Below are 7,423 nucleotides of genomic sequence, written 5' to 3'. Positions count from 1 at the left end.
GTCCTGGGTGTTCTTTGGAAGGACTGATGCTAAAGCTGAAACTCCAAGACTTTGGCCACCTCATGCAAAGAGTTGACTCATTGGAAAAGACTCTGATGCTGGGAGGGATTGGGGGCAGGAGGAGAAGGGGACGACAGAGGATGAGATGGCTGGATGGCATCACCGACTCGATGGACATGAGTTTGAGTGAACTCCGGGAGTTGGTGATGGACAGGGAGGCCTGGCGTGCTGCAGTTCATGGGGTCGCAAAGAGTCGGACACGACAGAGCGACTGAACTGAATTGATGATGACTTCACTTAACCTTAATTCTCTCCTTAATAGCCCTTCCCTCTGAACACAGCCACACTAGGGGTTAGAGCTTCAATACGTGAGTTTTGGTGGAGACACGACTCAGTCGCAGCACTCCCCTTCCCTTCATCGTTTCCCTGTGCTCCTGCCATTCCCTTTCCCATCCCCAGCAGCAGTAGTTCACATCTGAATCATCTGTGACTCAAAAGGACTGATTTACAATACCAGTAAGTCACCCGCATACAAATCTTCAATGTTTGAACTTGCAAAGATGCAAATGTGCCTGCCAGCCCCTGTACGCCAGCTACTGTACTACTGTACTCCAAGGTACTGTAAGATTAAAAATGTTTTCTTTATTTTGGTGTTTGGTTTTTTTATGTACCCATTATTTGTGTGAAAAGTATCATAAACCTATTATAGAACAGTACTTATACAGCTGATAGTGTTAGTTGAGTACTTTGGCTCATTTGTTGGACTTACAAACTGGACTTCCGAACACACTTTCAGAAAGGGAGCTTGTTCACACGTATGGGACTTAATGTACTCATTTGATGAAAGCACTGGTTGAAGGTGAGGTGAGGATAGGGTGCAGGTATTTTGCTGGAGATACCGTCTTCTTGGGAACCCTGTCCCCAGAACCCTGGTCCAAGACGATAGCAGAGACTCATTACTATTCTTAGCTAAAGGACCCAATGACTCTCACTAGCTCAGTTTCTTTTTTTTTTTTTTTCTTTTTAATGACCTAGGTTGAGAAGGCACGGAATCCCTTGTGTCTAAATTCTGAGTCCTCGCATTTCCAAACTGTGAAGGGCTTTCTTTTTCTTCTAAAGATAGATCACAGCAGAGAAAAAGAAAAGTCTCTTCAGATTGCAAACATAGAAAGTTTAACTCAGTGATGTATTATTTCCCTTCAGAGCGGTGATTTGCACCTATATTTAGAGTCCGTAATACTCAGTTTCAGACGTGTAAGGCTTCGTTCTACGCTGCCTCACCCTTCGCTGCTGCTCACACGTCTCCTTCGTGGCTGCACGCAGAGCTCTGCAGAGGCCAGCCGCGTTGTGACAGAACCTGTGGTGTGAACTTGATTCATTCTGATGTTATACAGGAGCACCTGGCCACCTCCGATCCATCTCCAATGTAACTGGCAACGCACTGAGGTGAGTCAACCTGTGAATCACTCAAACCCACGCTCGAAACCTGCAGGCCCTGCACTGTTCCCTTATTCATATTAGAATTAAAATTTCTGACCTAGACTATGAATTTTACCTCTTTCCCAATTACGTTCCTTGGCTCTCCATTGGTTTTTTTTTCTTTATTTCCATGAAACTGAAGCAGCCTTCTAAAAGTATATGCATTTATTGTATATCTTCCTCTACCCGATTCAATGTGTGCCACTGAGTCCACTGAATTGTGAATGACAAATTGAATGGAGGAGCCTGGAAGTAGGTATGTATTTATAAGAAAGTCCTGAATATTTTTCTTGGTAACTTGGGCAGAGAGGAAGGCTCCATTTGGGGGCACTTCTGGTGTATTAGTTTTTAATATATATATAATTTATTTATTGGCTGTGCTAGGTCTTCATTGCTCACAGGTTTTCCTCTATTTGCAGCAAGCAGGGACTACTTTCTAGTTGCGGTGCACGGGTTCCTCTTTGTCAGCTTCTCTTTGCGGAGAACAGGCTCTCAGGTGCACGGGCTGCAGCAGCTGCAGTTCCCAGGCTCTAGAGTTCAGGCTCAGTAGTTGTAGCACGTGGGCTCAGTTGCTCTGAGACATGTGGAATCTTCCCAGACGAGGGATGGAATCTAAGTCTCCTGCCTGGGAAGCCCCTCTTGTGCGTTATTGTGCGTTATTGTCAGGACCATCCTGACCACCCCAGTGGGCCGAGGCAGCCCCAAAACTCTCACTCTTTACCCTTCTTACTTCTTGTTTGCCCTGCACTTGGGAAAGGTGCCCTATGGTTCAGTTCTAAAATGTCAAAAGCCCAGAGAGATCTTAGCCTCTCTCTCTTCCTCATTCTAATTAACCAAAGTTAAGCCTCATAGTTGTCCGGGCAAAGTGAGTTTTCCTGGGCCTGGGCTCAGCCACATGACTTGCCTTGGCCAATTGTATGTTGACAGAGGCAATACAAGGAGAAACCTTAAAAAGTGCTAGTGCCGTGCGGCCAGTTCTCTTGCACTTCAACCATTGCTGGGAGAAGATGTGTCTGGCCAGCAGTGGGAACCAGGACGAGGAAAAGACACACTTCATCTTAGCTAGGCGTCCTCTGCCAAGCCTAGAGCAGCGCTCCCCAACTGCTCCTGGGAAGGAATCAGTTTTTTAAACATGTTATTTTACTGTTCCTGCAGTTACCTGCTGTGCTTCACACCTTCAGAGCACTCAGTGAAGTCACCTGCACTCACTGGGACTGGGCTGCTGTGGGTATATATTCTGCACATGTGGTCCACGGACCCCTTGCTCCCATCACCCTTGCCCTCTCTCCATGGTATGTGGCTGCTGCCTGTATACTCAGTGAGATGATGGTGAGCGAAGGGGAGCATTCTTGGGTCACCTGAGGTCTTGACTTCAGTCTTAGGCAGACCCTGAGCGTCTGAACTTAGAGGAGGGCTTGCTCAGTTGGTCCTATGCCTTCCCCCAAGGACACACAGCTCTGCAGTGAGTGTGAAGGTGGCCCTGGTAGGAGAGAACTCCCTGCCCTCCTCCAGTGGCAGTCAGTTTTCACCTCTGTCCCTCTCTCCAGGATCAGTTACTTTTCCTCTGGGACTGAGTGTTTTCCACCCCACCCCTGGCATCGCCCAGCTCTGGCCATGATGCCTCCCCCAGCAGCCCAGGATCTTCGCCTGGGTCCCTGGGGCATGAGAGCTGGATCCTGTGCCCGTGTGTCATGGAAGGGAGCGCCCCCGGGTCCCTGCCCTGCTCCACCCTGTCTACGAATCTCTGACGGAGCCTGGAGAAAAGAATTTCAGAGTGGGTTTGAATACCCCGTGTTTAGGCTCCCAGGGATTCACAGCCCTCATGGAGGTCTACACTTGGCCCTTAAAAAAATCCATGATGTTTGAGTTGTTTCCTTCTCCCTGGCGTTAATGACGGCCACCTCTTCTTTCTGAGCTCCCACATGGGTGAAACAGTCCTCACATTCCATTTTCCTTGGAGGGCTTGTCACCATCGAATTTGGTTCACTTCATTGCCTGCAACCTTAACTCTGAGATGGGCTGAAACAGCATTATGATTTTACTGATTACCAAGATTGTCATCGTTAGGGTGGAAGCAAGGTTCTTTGCGGCTCTCCACATCCCAAGCCCAGTTAGAGTCCTCATGCCTTAGCTACTGGTCTGAAAACTTCTCTTTATGGTTATTTCCTTGGGCTTCCCTGGTGGCTCGGTCAGTAAAGAATCTACCTGCCAATGCAGGAGACTTGGGTCGGGAAGATCCCCTGGAAATGGAAATGGCAACTCACTCTAGTATTCTTGCCTGGAGAATCTCATGGGCGGAGAAACCTGGTGAGCTACAGTCCCTGGAGTCGAAAAGAGTCAGACACGACTGAGCAATTAAACCACCACCACCATTATTTTCTTAACATTATCTTGATGTCATTTCAGTTTCTTCTTTCACCCCCAGAAATATTTAAAATATTTAATGTGTGTATGTGGATGCCTGTGTGTGTATGTGTTTCATTTAAGAAAACTAGGTAGTTTTGTGCTTTTTGCAGTATTTCAAATTTGATAGCATAGTGATTAGATAGTGTACCTGTACATGTCCTTTATATATTAATTAACGCTGTTTGTGGTTGAATTTTGAAAATGTTCCATTTAAGTACCTTGTAAAATATGAAGACTTAATTTTTTTTAGAACAGTTTTAGGTTCAGAACAAAATTGATGGGGAGGTGCAGAGATTTCCCATCTACCCACTGCCCTCACACAGCCAGAGCATACAGGTACTTAAAAAAAAAAGTTTAGAATCTGTTTCATGTTATAGAGCTTGCATCAAATCATTTTAAGAATAAATTGTTCAGGTCTTCTCTATCCAAAATTGTTTTGTATCTGCCTAATCCTTAAGTTAAATTAAAAGACGCTTACTCCTTGGAAGGAAAGTTATGACCAACCTAGATAGCATATTCAAAAGCAGAGACATTACTTTGTCAACAAAGCTCCATCTAGTCAAGGCTATGGTTTTTCCTGTGGTCATGTATGGATGTGAGAGTTGGACTGTGAAGAAAGCTGAGTGCCAAAGAATTGATGCTTTTGAACTGTGGTGTTGGAGAAGACTCTTGAGAGTCCCTTGGACTGCAAGGAGATCCAACCAGTCCATTCTAAAGGAGATCAGTCCTGGGTGTTCTTTGGAAGGAATGATGCTAAAGCTGAAACTCCAGTACTTTGGCCACCTCATGCAAAGAGTTGACTCATTGGAAAAGACTCTGATGCTGGGAGGGATTGGGGGCAGGAGGAGAAGGGGACGACAGAGGATGAGATGGTTGGATGGCATCACGGACTCGATGGACATGAGTTTGGGTGAACTCCGTGAGTTGGTGATAGACAGGGAGGCCTGGCGTGCTGCGATTCATGGGGTCTCAAAGAGTCGGACACAACTGAGCAACTGAACTGAACTGAATCCTTATATAGGGGTATATTAAAATTTTCTCGATATTATTATTTTTCTAAAATTTTAGACATAACTCTAACAGTTTGGAGTTTCTGTATTTTGGTGTTATTCATCTGGCATAATTGTTCATGATGGCAATTTTCTTTGTCTTTTGTCTTCTCCTTCATTGAGAAAAAGTCACTCACTTTGTCCTGTTAAGAATTCCTCTTGGAAGTCTTCATTTGGTATTAAATAACTAGGTATTTGGTATTAATAACCAAGTGTCAGTAATAACCAATAGCTGCTCTGTTTGTGCTTATATTTGCAAAACAGATTTTGTTCATTTTTTTTTCACCTTTTCTGGTCACTTAGTGTGATGATTGACATTTGGGGGGCTGAATTTTATTATTTGCAAGTTATAACTTCTTGTGTTCCTGGAACTTTGGCTCTCATGTCATCGGCACGTTCTGTCTTGAAGGCTTTCTCACCTGTTCCTCCAGGTGCACCCTCTCCAGCCATGACCGCTTCAAGTTGCCACACCTCCACCTGCACGCGGCACCATTGCTCCCTGCTTATTCCAGCTTCATCCCTGGAGCCTATAACAGCGCCAGGTGCATAGGAGTTCTCAATAAGTATTTCTTGAGTTAATAATGATAGGTGTACAATTAGTTAGGTTCATTGGGAAGAAATAGAAAACTCAAATATCAGTGGCTTAAAGAGTTTTTCTCCCTCTCTTATTTAAATTCCCTAGGCCTTTAGGCATGTAACCCAGAGCACCTGGTAAGACTTTTGTTCTAAGAAATGTTCAGGGACACAGATTCCTTCCAGATCATCATGTTGCATCCCCAGGGCATGTTTTCCATCGGCAGGTCTAAGATGGCCCACATCTCAGGCCACAGGACGGGGGAAGGGTCAAAGAAGAGTCCGCAGAATCTCTTAGAGAAGGTTCCTGGGGCCTGCCAAAGATGCAAGCGCTTCTCCTTGTGTGGTCTTAGCCAGAATTTCATCTCAGGGCCATGCTGCCTACAAGGGAAGCTGGGATGTGCTGTCATAATCTGGATAACTTGGTGCCCAGCTAAAAATGCCATCACTGTGGAAGAAGAGGGAGCCATGAACTGGGGCATCTTTAGCAATTGCAGAACAGTAATCATGCACTGGAGAAGGAAATGGCACCCCACTCCAGTGTTCTTGCCTGGAGAATCCCAGGGGCAGGGGAGCCTGGTGGGCTACCATCTGTGGGGTCGCACAGAGTCGGACACGACCGAAGTGATTTAGCAGCAGCAGCAACGATCTGAAAAGACATAGTGTTTGTGGAAACAAGAGGACTGATGGAGCATAGGGTAGTAGGAACAAAGTAGTGTGGTGGGTCAGCTACAAAGCCCAGGAGGGGCTAGCCTGACCAGGGTCCTAGACTGTAGTGCCAAGACTTCAGATATTTATCCTGAAGACTGTTTTTCAGGGAGGGTTCCGAAAGGAAGCAGACAACTTGAAAGGGGTGAAGTGAGTTCAGTGAGAGTGAAAAGTGAGTGAATGAAATTCACTCAGTCCTGTCTGTTTCTTTGCAACCCCATGCACTGTCCTCTGTCCGTGGGATTCTCCAGATAAGAATATTGAAGTGGGTTGCCATGCCCTCCTCCTGGGGATCTTCCCAACTCAGGGATCAAAGCTGGGTCTCCTGCATTGCAGGCAGATTCTTTACCTTCTGAGCCACCAGGGAAGCTGAGTTCGGTGGAGGGACTATTTAAAGGTGGATGATGCAGGGTCAGAAGCAGCAGGGGCCACATCCCCACCAGGACTGCAGAGACAGGTGGGTAACGTTGCTGGAACCCAACAACCTCACAACTCCTGTTGTAGGAGGTGGGCGTCAGGTAAGAGCTGTGCCTTTGCAGAGGAGCACCGGCTCTGCGGCGTGTGGCCCGGACGCAGAACTGCTGACGCATCTGCAGTGCAAAACGAGCATGAAGGCACCTTGTTCAAAAACTCTGAAGATGGCAACGGCAGAGCGTTAAACCGAAGGTACTGCCTTCCTTGAGCACTGGGGGCCTGTACCTTTTGTCCAGGTTATACACCCATGAAGCTGGCCTTGCCTGGCAGAGAAGAAGCTGGTGGAAAAGCACCCTAAACTTCTCTCTACTCCAGCCCTCTTTCTTTTTCCCTTGTCTCCCATTGCCCACACCCAAGGAGAAGTCAAAGCCAAGGGGCCTGGTTGAGGCCATCCATGAAGGTGAGGCTGCCCACGAAGGTGAGGCCCAGCCAGGTAGGAGAGTGAACAGTGGGACTGCAGGACCAGGTACAGAATACCAGCTCCCCCACGCAGAGCCATTAGAGATTTTAAAGCAGGGTGACGTGTCCAGTTTATTTTTAGGAAGAACTTTTTGACAGCCATGTGGAGAATGGATTAGAGAGCCCGAAGGCAGAAAGACCAATTAGGAGGCTACCATGCTGGCTTCGTAGTCACGCTCCTTTTTAAAAAAAAATAAAAATCCACTGTAGAAATATATTTCTTATTTAGATTGCTAACCAAGTAACACACACACATATAAAATTTGATGTTCATG

The sequence above is a fragment of the Ovis aries genome, chromosome 10, assembly GCF_016772045.2.
Source record: "Ovis aries strain OAR_USU_Benz2616 breed Rambouillet chromosome 10, ARS-UI_Ramb_v3.0, whole genome shotgun sequence".
In the NCBI taxonomy this organism is placed as follows: Eukaryota; Metazoa; Chordata; class Mammalia; order Artiodactyla; family Bovidae; genus Ovis; species Ovis aries.
Note: the sequence above shows the minus strand (reverse complement) of the source record.